Source organism: Schistocerca piceifrons, chromosome 2 (genome assembly GCF_021461385.2).
Source record: "Schistocerca piceifrons isolate TAMUIC-IGC-003096 chromosome 2, iqSchPice1.1, whole genome shotgun sequence".
Taxonomy (NCBI): domain Eukaryota; kingdom Metazoa; phylum Arthropoda; class Insecta; order Orthoptera; family Acrididae; genus Schistocerca; species Schistocerca piceifrons.
Window position 1 is genome coordinate 809,503,480 of NC_060139.1, and position 12,501 is coordinate 809,515,980.

A 12,501-nucleotide genomic window follows, 5' to 3' on the forward strand; every position below is an offset into this window, starting at 1 on the left:
CAACGATGGAATTTTGTGCGGGATAATGCACAATGCCAGAACATTCTGGGCGGTTAATGCAAGTCGGTCAAAGAGCCTGAAGATGGCGTCATGTAGTGCCGAAAATGGTTGCCTAAATAGAATAACAACAGGAAGCAGCCAAAACCTCTCAGACAAACAGAAGCCAAACGATGTCAAAGTTAGCGTAAGGAGGGCTATGCGTGAAGCGTTCAGTGAATTCGAAAGTAAAATTCTATGTACCGACTTGACAGAAAATCCTAGAAAGTTCTGGTCTTACGTTAAATCAGTAAGTGGCTCGAAACAGCATATCCAGACACTCCGGGATGATGATGGCGGCACTGAAACAGAGGATGACACGCGTAAAACTGAAATACTAAGCACCTTTTTCCAAAGCTGTTTCACACAGGAAGACCGCACTGCAGTTCCTTCTCTAAATCCTCGCACAAACGAAAAAATGGCTGACATAGGAATAAGTGTCCAAGGAACAGAAAAGCAACTGGAATCACTCAATAAAGTCCACTGGACCTGACGGGATACCAATTCGATTCTACACAGAGTACGCGAAAGAACTTGCCCCCCTTCTAACAGCCGTGTACCGCAAGTCTCTAGAGGAACGGAGGGTTCCAAATGATTGGAAAAGAGCACAGGTAGTCCCAGTCTTCAGGAAGGGTCGTCGAGCAGATGCGCAAAACTGTAGACCTATATCTCTGACGTCGATCTGTTGTAGAATTTTAGAACATGTTTTTTGCTCGAGTATCATGTCGTTTTTGGAAACCCAGAATCTACTATGTAGGAATCAACATGGATTCCGGAAACAGCGATCGTGTGAGACCCAACTCGCTTTATTTGTTCATGAGACCCAGAAAATATTAGATACAGGCTCCCAGGTAGATGCTATTTTCCTTGACTTCCGGAAGGCGTTCGATACAGTTCCGCACTGTCGCCTGATAAACAAAGTAAGAGCCTACGTAATATCAGACTAGCTGTGTGGCTGGATTGAAGAGTTTTTAGCAAACAAAACACAGCATGTTGTTATCAATGGAGAGACGTCTACAGGCGTTAAAGTAACCTCTGGCGTGCCACAGGGGAGTGTTATGGGACCATTGCTTTTCACAATATATATAAATGACCTAGTAGATAGTGTCGGAAGTTCCATGCGGCTTTTCGCGGATGATGCTGTAGTATACAGAGAAGTTGCAGCATTAGAAAATTGTAGCGAAATGCAGGAAGATCTGCAGCGGATAGGCACTTGGTGCAGGGAGTGACAACTGTCCCTTAACGTAGACAAATGTAATGTATTGCGAATACATAGAAAGAAGGATCCTTTATTGTATGATTATATGATAGCGGAACAAATACTGGTAGCAGTTACTTCTGTAAAATGTCTGGGAGTATGCGTGCGGAACGATTTGAAGTGGAATGATTATATAAAATTAATTGTTGGTAAGGCGGGTACCAGGTTGAGATTCATTGGGAGAGTGCTTAGAAAATGTAGGCCATCAACAAAGGAGGTGGCTTACAAAACACTCGTTCGACCTATACTTGAGTATTGCTCATCAGTGTGGGATCCGTACCAGATCGGTTTGACGGAGGAGATAGAGAAGATCCTAAGAAGAGCGGCGCGTTTCGTCACAGGGTTATTTGGTAACCGTGATAGCGTTACGGAGATGTTTAATAAACTCAAGTGGCAGACTCTGCATCGCGGTGTAGCTTGCTCGCCAGGTATCGAGAGGGTGCGTTTCTGGATGAGGTATCGAATATATTGCTTCCCCCTACTTATACCTCCCGAGGAGATCACGAATGTAAAATTAGAGAGATTAGAGCGCGCACGGAGGCTTTCAGACAGTCGTTCTTCCCGCGAACCATACGCGACTGGAACAGGAAAGGGAGGTAATGACAGTGGTATGTAAAGTGCCCTCCGCCACACACCGTTGGGTGGTTTGCGGAGTATAAATGTAGTTGTAGATGAAGAAGTTTAGGCGGCTCAAGGTGTTATGATTCGACATTTTATTGCTGCGAATGGTTTGGCCACCCACATATTCCTACATATGTTTCATCGGACATACATGAAGCATAATCGAGATGTAAGTTTACGCACAATCTATTGAAGCGACATAATGTGTCGCTCAGACAGACACAGTGGAAACAGTAGTCATAGTTTACAAAAGTTTATTGACCAAAGAAAGGAATGTCTGCTTCATCGACAATAACAAAATCGAAAATACAGACTCTTACAGATATAAAGACTTGACAGTTTGGTGATTCTAAAGTCTGACAAGTGACACAATTAAGGGTCTTCATACACAAATACACTATTACGGAAAGTACACTCCTGGAAATTGAAATAAGAACACCGTGAATTCATTGTCCCAGGAAGGGGAAACTTTATTGACACGTTCCTGGGGTCAGATACATCACATGATCACACTGACAGAACCACAGGCACTTAGACACAGGCAACAGAGCATGCACAATGTCGGCACTAGTACAGTGTATATCCACCTTTCGCAGCAATGCAGGCTGCTATTCTCCCATGGAGACGATCGTAGAGATGCTGCATGTAGTCCTGTGGAACGGCTTGCCATGCCATTTCCACCTGGCGCCTCAGTTGGACCAGCGTTCGTGCTGGACGTGCAGACTGCGTGAGACGACGCCCTTGCCGGTCTAGGAATGGTAGAACGATGGGTTCGATGACGGTTTGGATGTACCGTGCACTATTCAGTGTCCCCTCGACCATCACCAGTGGTGTACGGCCAGTGTAGGAGATCGCTCCCCACACCATGATGCCGGGTGTTGGCCCTGTGTGCCTCGGTCGTATGCAGTCCTGATTGTGGCGCTCACCTGCACGGCGCCAAACACGCATACGACCATCATTGGCACCAAGGCAGAAGCGACTCTCATCGCTGAAGACGACACGTCTCCATTCGTCCCTCCATTCACGCCTGTCGCGACACCACTGGAGGCGGGCTGCACGATGTTGGGGCGTGAGCGGAAGACGGCCTAACGGTGTGCTGGACCGTAGCCCAGCTTCATGGAGACGGTTGCGAATGGTCCTCGCCGATACCCCAGGAGCAACAGTGTCCCTAATTTGCTGGGAAGTGGCGGTGCGGTCCCCTACGGCACTGCGTAGGATCCTATGGTCTTGGCGTGCATCCGTGCGTCGCTGCGGTCCGGTCCCAGGTCGACGGGCACGTGCACCTTCCACCGACCACTGGCGACAACATCGATGTACTGTGGAGACCTCACGCCCCACGTGTTGAGCAATTCGGCGGTACGTCCACCCGGCCTCCCGCATGCCCACTATACGCCCTCGCTCAAAGTCCGTCAACTGCACATACGGTTCACGTCCACGCTGTCGCGGCATGGTACCAGTGTTAAAGACTGCGATGGAGCTCTGTATGCCACGGCAAACTGGCTGACACTGACGGCGACGGTGCACAAATGCTGCTAAGCTAGCGCCATTCGACGGCCAACACCGCGGTTCCTGGTGTGTCCGCTGTGCCGTGCGTGTGATCATTGCTTGTACAGTCCTCTCGCAGTGTCCGGAGCAAGTATGGTGGGTCTGACACACCGGTGTCAATGTGTTCTTTTTTCCATTTCCAGGAGTGTATGTTGAGTCCGATGAAGCTTTTCTGAATAACAGCAGCACAGGAACAGAAAAGTCTAATTTCGCTAAAGGAAAAAATGATGAAAGCTGAATACAGCAGCATCGTTCCCTATGACGGGTTTCGAGACCGTCCAAAGATGATGTGATGAGTTGAGCCCACACGGAGGCTAGGAGAGGCTCTCGAAGCCGGGAGAGCAGACTAGCGCAGCTGTAGCGCCGACCTTCACAGCATCCGGCGTCGGTAAACTAGTGGCACGTCTTTCTGGTCGCTGTCGCTGATAACTCATGGTGTCCGTCCGTTACTGCGACAGGGCGAGTGCGTGAAGCTGAGGAGGCAGGGGCATTAGGCTGCACGCAAGCCCAAGGTGACCGAAGGGTTGCCGATCGCTTTTGCGAAAATCTCCAGTAAAGCAGGACACACTTTATGCAGAGGTCTTCCAATAACTTGTTGTATCCATGCAACGATGAGCTTCTGCACTACCCAGGGCAAAAGGAGGCCCGTCACTTTATCAGTAGGTATCCCATGACCTTCGTCACATCAGTATTCTTTCAAAGGCCTATGCCGACGTACGGACGACAGAAGCAGACCATACTGCGGTCAGAAAGGTTTTGCGAACCTACAGTACCACGGAGGGTTGTAAATCACCCCGAATTCATAGCGCCAAGACCACCCAGGCTTCTCGGAACGCATGTACTCTGGCCTGCCTCAAGAACGAGAAAATTTCTCCAGAAGCCACTAGCGATGTATATCTCAATCCAGATAATTTAACATAGACGTCAAATTCAATTAATATCATAAAGTGATATGTGACCTTAGAGTCCAAAACTCACGAAATTTGGAAAAAACTGATGTTAATATAACACCTACAGAGGTTGGACAGAAATATGGAAGCACCTCGAGAAACACATGCATGAAAATTGGTTTAGCGCTTAGTTTTGAAGTTCCCAGCCATTTGTTTTGTTTAAATCATTAAAAATGACTTTTTAAAAACCAAAAAAGTCTTTATTCAATCCAATAATGTAATACATTATAACCCACCACCTTATACATTAGTGGGTCTTAATAACTACAATACAATTCAACGATGTTAGCAGGATTTTCTAATTCTAGTTTTAGTCTACTTACATGCTACAGGATATGACGAATTAGTTATTTAATGGGTAAGATCTACTCTAACTATTCTAAAAGCTACTTCCTGCAGCGTTACAGGCGTGCTAGTGCTCTATAAACCTGATAGATGTTGGCCTGGTCCACCGAGCTAATCTCAGTGGGCATTCCCGTGGCACCGGGCTGGCCCTTAGAAAATCGCTGCAGGTTCTTGTTTGGAGATGTCCTTTCTACTTCCTACTAAGAATTATCTATCTACTAGGCCGCTATCGGTGTGCAATTGTCAAGTTCTGGTGTTAGCGCACCTTCACCCTGTTCCAGGAAGTGATATCTGCAAACTCTTAGCTCAATCAGATGATTATAAGACGACCCTCATCGACCATGAAGCTACGAATTTTTGCTGTACGAATTTTGTTACGCGTGCTCTCATGATCATTATCATTCAATAAAGTCTTATTATTAGAAATACTTATTTTTAGTAGCTCTGTTTTAAGACTTCAATCTTAATATTGTAATACATAGTAAATACCACATATTAATAGCAAAATTAATAGTGTCAGTACAGAGGATTACGGTAGGCGGGCGAGTGGCTTCTTCCTACAGTACTCAAAGGTGTTGAAAAGGCAGGAAGACTGGCAGTACTAGCAACCTTTTAAGGCAAGGAACAGTTTCTGGAAGTTCCTGAAATGCCAATACCTTCTGGAGAACATACAGCTATGGTAGTTTACGAGACACTATGCGGTGTTACGATAGGAAGCAATAAAGGTCGAGTAAATGGCAGCTGTACAAATCTAGAAAAACTGTTTAGTTGTGACCTGCTATACGTCGATTACCATTGTCATATTTTGAAGTTGGTACTGAGGACCTGTTTCAACTCCCGAAGCGTAAACCTTTCGGTCCGTGCATAGACATTTTCTAGAAATTTGGTGTAACTTCGTCTAGACTCGACAAGAACGCTTACATAAGCGGTAGTAGTGAAGTAACTCATGATGTCGGTCTGTTCCTCTTCGACTTCTTGAGAACCAACCTTCTACACAGAAACGACCGCAAGATGGTTACCGATAACTGCTGGAGTTAACGACGATCTTTTTTGGTGGCATTCTAAAGAATGGGATGTTTTTTCGCATCCCAGAAGCTGTAACTCATTCTAGATGTATGGAAAAGGCCATATACGCGTTCAAGTTATACATTACTCAATCAGTTTCACTTATCTCATATAAGGAAGAACTCGTTTACAAGAATTAGAATTTTTTTTTCAAGTGTGTATGTCAGAAAGTCGTTTCTGTCAAATGATGCAAATAAGGCTACTTAACATGATTTCCTATTCATGATTCAAGCGGTAAAATGTAAGGATAATGAGGCAGTGATCAGCAACGCAGCAGCGAAAAAAAATCAAATAACCTCTCGTACTTAGCTCCAGAAAGTGTAGTTTTAGCTTTGATGACGATGTTCCAACAATGATCAAGGTAAATATAGCTCTTCAAAAGTGAGAAGCAGGAAGGTGCTGAAAACATCAATGTGGGCCTGTGCTGTGATAGTGCCACGCAAAACAACAATGATTGCAAGTCCCCTCAATGAAAAACACAACCACACCATAACACCACCGCCTTAGAATTTTACTGTTGGTACTACACATGCTGGCAGATGACGTACCCCGGGCATTCGTCGTATCCACAACCCGCCATCGGTTCGCCACATTGTGACCGTGATTCGTCATTGCACACAACGTTTTTTCACTGTTCAATCGTCCAATGTTTACGCTCCTTACACCAAGCGAGGCGTCGTTTGGCATTTATGGGCGTGATGTGTGGCTTATCAGCAGCAATTCGACCATGAAATCGATGTATTCTCACCTCCCACCTAACTGTCATAATACTTACAATGGATCCTCATGCATTATGGAATTCCTGTGTGGTGGTCTCAATAGGTGTCTGCCTATTACACAATACGACCCTCTTCAACTGTCGGCGGTCTCTGTCAGTCAACAGACGAGGTCGGCCTGTACGATTTTGCGCTGTACGTGTCCGTTCACGTTTCCACTTCACTATCAGATCACAAACAGAGGATCTAGGGATGTTTAGGAGTGTGGAAATCTCAGCACAGACGCATGACACAAGTGACACTCAACCACCTGACCACGTTCCAAGTCCCTAAGTCCCGCGGAGTGCCCCATTCTGCTCACTCACGATGAATAATGACTACTGAGGTCGCTGATATGGAGTACCTGGCAATAGGTGGCAGCACAATGCACCTAATATGAAGAGAGTATGTTTTTGTGGGTGTCCGTATACTTCTGATCGCATAGTGTAAATGCCGACGCTAGTCATGCTTTCAGTTTTCACTGCTGTTTTTGAGCATGAACGAACCCTGTGCAGTGTCCTCAATACGTCGCAAGTATCTTTCACGGTCAGATCAGAGTTCCGTGTCGATATGAGTGCATTATGTTGGTGACAAGTGACATCGAACGTGAAAAAAATTGGTGGTGCTCGTACGGTGTATGCTTCCCCAACTAAGGTAGTCAAAGAGTTTGATGTTTCAACAGGCATCATATCGAAGATTTGTACTGCATACAGAGAAATATATTTGATAAGTCACAATGCGGACGAGAGTGAGTGTTGAGTGATCGTCAAGGACGGTCACTGAAGAAGATTGTGAGGAAAAATAAAATAACGGCAGCTGCAAACGTGACTGCAGAGCTGAATGTAGCATTTGTGAATCCTATCGACACCAAAACAACAAGAAGGGATCTCCATAAGCAGGTAATTGCTGCTTATGTCGGAATTACAAAATCACTAACCAGTGACGCAAATGGTCATAACTGGAAAATGTGATGCCGGAGCTATAATGCCTGGACTAGAAGGCAATGAAAGAAGGTGATTTGGTCTAATGAGTCTTTTTGCTCACCGTTTACAGCTTCTGGGTGAGTTGACTTGCCAATATTCAGACAGGACAGGGGTTCGATGATGATTTGGGTAGCCATAACCTTGTACTACATGGGCCAATGTTTTGTCTGCAAGGTAGCATTGTTTCCAAGGATAATGTAACTAGTTTGGCTGATCAGGTTGATTCCATAGTAAAGTGTTTGTTCCCCAGTAGTGATTTTGTGTTCCAAGACAAGAGGGCCTGTTATCACAGAGCTCGAATAGTCCAACACTTTTGTGTACGGAAGGATGAATTGTCCCTTCTCCGTTGGCCACCGCAGTCGATATATTTCAGTGTAGTTGAATCTTTGCGATCTACTTTGGATTTTTCTACCCCGCATTAAACATAATAATGTGGTTTTAGCATTTCCATATTTGGGAACATCCACCCTATATGAAGCATACAGCTAGAACGAGTTCAAACTCCCACAATTTTTTTTGTTTCTTAATACAGCACGATAAAGATCAAATAACTTTAGAAAATATTCATTTTTCAGAGGCATTTACAAACTACTTAATTTGGGAGAATTCACAGTAAATGATGTCTCTGGAGTAGGGACACTAAACCACGAGTATATTGCTGTTATAATATAAAAATAAAATTAAATCTTGTTGTAGTAATGATGCTCTGTTAACCAGTGTTAATTGCTTTTAAAAGCTTCGGAATCTTTGTGGTCATCGGGTGGGAGGGCTGGGGGATGTTGCTATCTCCAACACTATCTACTGAATCTGCCTTGTTTTAAATAAAACTAAAAGTGTATGTGAGGGTAAAAACTATCAACAGTATCTAGTTCTACTCTTTTCACTGCTGTACATAACCTATGTAAACATAATGTTGCCATACTAGAACTTAAGTTTTCCCCAGACCACAGAAACGATGTGCTAATGTCACGACCTGGCGAAAGTTCAGTCATTATTGCGCTATATCACAACAGAATTCGCCAAAATTCATGACGCAGCAGGGCACGGCTTTAACGGTATCGTATTTTACAGACAAATGGCTTACATGAACAGCCCGGCCGCAGTAAAATGCTGTTTTATTTTTCCCCACCTACTATGAGGCGCCTTTGCCAGTGGCTGGTGTTATTTACGGCTTCCGGTGTAACGCTCAGTATCGTTTGCCGGCCTGCCGAGAATAGAGGAGGCAAGCATCCGCGTTATTGCACGCGCAACATGAGCCTTTACAGCCCCGATCCACAGCGAGCATGAACCACATCCTCGCTGCCATAAAATTGCTAGGAATCAGTGTCTAAGTAAAATTTACGTCTAAATGAACTCATTTTAATTACGATTGCAAACAGTAGAGTGGTTTATTCATTTGTTCCGTTCGAAAAATGTTCTTATTGATATAGCAACCATTGTACCTCTATAAGTGATTGGAAGGAAGAAGAAAAATACTTCCACAGAAACGTGAGGAGACTGTTGTAGAATACCAACAATTAGCTTTCTAAAACATATAAGATGCGTTCGGGAAGGTTAGTTTCACTGAATTAGAGGACATAACAGGATATCGTTGTCAGGCTGCTCCAGCCACAATCCCTAATCTCAATGTTTGTGACACAGAGAAAGTGTTCGGAAAACAACAGAAGTTCCAGTACTAAAGAAGTGGTAGTGTAATGAACGCTTTCAATGGCGGTATTGTTTCTACACGGCTACTATCCCTGTTCTGACGTGTGGCAGTATTTCCACTTACTGTCTCATCAAGACTTGCTTACTTGCGCTATATAAAATTCAAGATAGTTAAAATTACAATCACAATGAGTACAATAAAATAAAATGAAATTGGTACAAGTCCACCATCAACTTTAGTAACTAAATGCCACGTCTGCAGTAATATACTGACGGAATAAAAATCACAGCACGAATGAGGAGTTGTGCAAAGTAAACGATAATTGCTATGCGTGTTTCAACAACTGAAAATTTATGAATAATTAAAGTTTCACGCCAGTCGTATAATCGTATAAGAGGGGCGATAGTACCGCTAGTAGAATGCTAATCGGGTTTTCTTTAAATACAAGCTGTAACGGTCGTCAGCGTTAGTTTGAGAATGGACGTGGGGAGTTGATGTTACTCGAAAACGCCTTTAACGTTATCAACATATCACTGAGTTTGATCCCAGTCGTGTGACAGGGCTACGAGAAACTGTTCAACTCAAATGTGTGTGAAATCTTCTGGGACTTAACTGCTAAGGTCATCAGTCACTAAGCTTACACACTACTTAACCTAAATTATCCTAAGGACAAACACACACACCCTTACCCGAGGGAGGGCTCGAACCTCCGCCGGGACCAGCCGCACAGTACATGACTGCAGCGCCTTAGAACGCTCGGCTAACCCCGCGCACGAGAAGCTGGATATTCCTTCTGTGATATCTCATGAAGACTTGTACAAGATTGATGGTAGCGGTGGTCACGGTAATCTACGGTCGCAAGAAGACTTGTCTTTGCTCAGCCACGTGGCACTATCGAGAGGGAAGACCTTCGTGGTCGGCCTCAGCTTAGTCTCATCGACCTGCATCCGCAGTTTGAGCAGGTGCTGCCGCCACAGTGACATAACGAACTGCTAAAAATCGGTTACTTCAAGCAGAGCTCCGAGCCAGATGCCCTCTAACGTGCATTCCGCTGACCCAAAACCACGACGATTTGCGATTTCAGTAGTACCAAGCGAGGGCTCATTAGAGGGCACGGTAGAGGTCTGTTGTGTTTTCTGGTGCGAGCTGGTTCTGCCTCGGTGCCAGTGATGGCCATTTGTTGGTTAGAAGGCGGCCAGTTGAGGACCTACAAACAACCTGTCACCAAGCTAGACACAGTGGACTGAAACATGGATCTATGGTTTGCAGCGCGATTTCTTATGCCAGCGGAGCACTCTCGTGGTTATCCCAAGCACTTCAATCTGGTGGTTTGACCTGTTCATGAACAGTATTCCAGAGGGTGCTATCCAGCTAGATAACACTCGCCAATATACCGCTGTTGTAATCAAACGTGCTCTAAAGATTGTAGAAACGTTGCCTTGCCCTGCTCGATAACCAGATATGTATGTAATCGAGCATATAGGGGACATCATTCGACGTCAACTGCAGCGTCATCCACAACCTACGTTAACCAGCCCTGTATTTACCGACCAAGTGCAACAAGCATGCAACTCCATGCCACAAATTGACATCCGGAACCTGTACAAATCAATGCATGCACGAGTGGATGCTTGCCCTCAACATTCTGGCGGGTACATAGGTAATTAACGCACCAGTGGTTCAAATTTGAAATTGTGAATCTCGCTCTTACATTAACCTGTGATCTTGCAATGTAAATCACTTAAATACGCTATCCAGATAGATTTGCTTCCGAAATTTCATTACTCTTCATTAATTAATTTTTGGATTTGCTGTATCTTTCCCCCCAGTGTATATTCCACACACCTTCAAAATTCATTGATGACTCCGCGAGACATCCAATCTTGCTAACTCTTGTCGTGCATTTCTACCTTATTAAGTACCCCATTACAAAGCTACTCGATACCCTCCGTCTGTTTAGTGTCTCAGCATTTCACGAGTTTTTGTAAGCGCGTGTGTGTTGACGCTACAGGGTTCTACTAAGTCTAATAGCAATTTAAACACACTCACTACGACTGTACAACACACCAAGAACAAAATGATAAAATTGAATAAGTAATTCATAATATCTATATTTAATTTGACATATGTCACTGGGAAGAGGTAAAGGCAAGTGGTTAAAGGAGCTCGTGTTTCTAAATTGTGCTTCCCGTTGTGTCCATTTTTGACTCTAAGTCTAGCTCTCTTAGAAGATTACGCAAATCTACAAAAGGAGCTCTCTCCCGAAGTTCTGCCATAAGAACACGTATAAATACTACCTTTTTCGATATGTCCACCCTTTCTTACTTCCGAGTACCATTTCTCAATTTTAAATAAATACTGTGGTTAAGAGCCATGTGCATTGATTAGTTGCACAATAGCCTGTCTTGAGTTAAAGTGACTCAATTGTAATCTTTACATGATACCGGAGAACAGATTCATATCCAATCTGAGATTTACCTACCGTGCTCCCATGTTGCTATTATCTACAGCTCTACAGCGCCAGTCGGTACATTTCTTTCGCGTCCATTCCTAAAATCTCACTTATTTTATCTATAAACGCTGAATACACATGCTAACAGAAGATTACTGTTGTATCTGTGCTGTTCACGGGGAGCGTGTCTTTGGCTTTTCCATTGTTCTTTGAGGACTGGAAAATTAATGCCTCATCATCTATTAAAACTGTAAATCATCCCCTCCCCTTCTGCCAAATACTACGGATATAACGGCGATTGTTTGTTTAGGTGGCCATGCCTCATCTGTGTACGCAGTTGCCAGTCGTAGTCATAGCGTAATCTGCCTTCCGTGTTTGCTATTTAAGAGAACAGTTTCCATCATTATCTGCGCGGTGTATCGACAAAATAACTGTCCTGATTTTCTGACATCTTTATTACCACATCACCAAAAAACCGACCATTATTGTATCACCTTGGCTGACGACTGTACATTTACACATTTTCTGTGAAAACTGCTCAATAAATTTAGTTGCCAATGCCTCACGTCACCTTTCCAGGCTTATTCGAGGAGTAGCTAAATACGTAGCTAATATGTGATAAGGAAACTGTCAGTCGTTCTTGTCACAGTTACCTAGTGCCCTAGAGAACTTTCACTCTGCGAGCACGATGTGTTACATGTCGTCGAGCCGAGATGAGTGTGCTCACAGCTAGAAAATGTTATGCATCTCTCTTGGAAAGACGTTTCTAGCAAACCAAGTACCGTGAACTTTTATATACTCTTCTGTAGTGGCCATAGTTAACCATAGTTAACACCTAAAGTA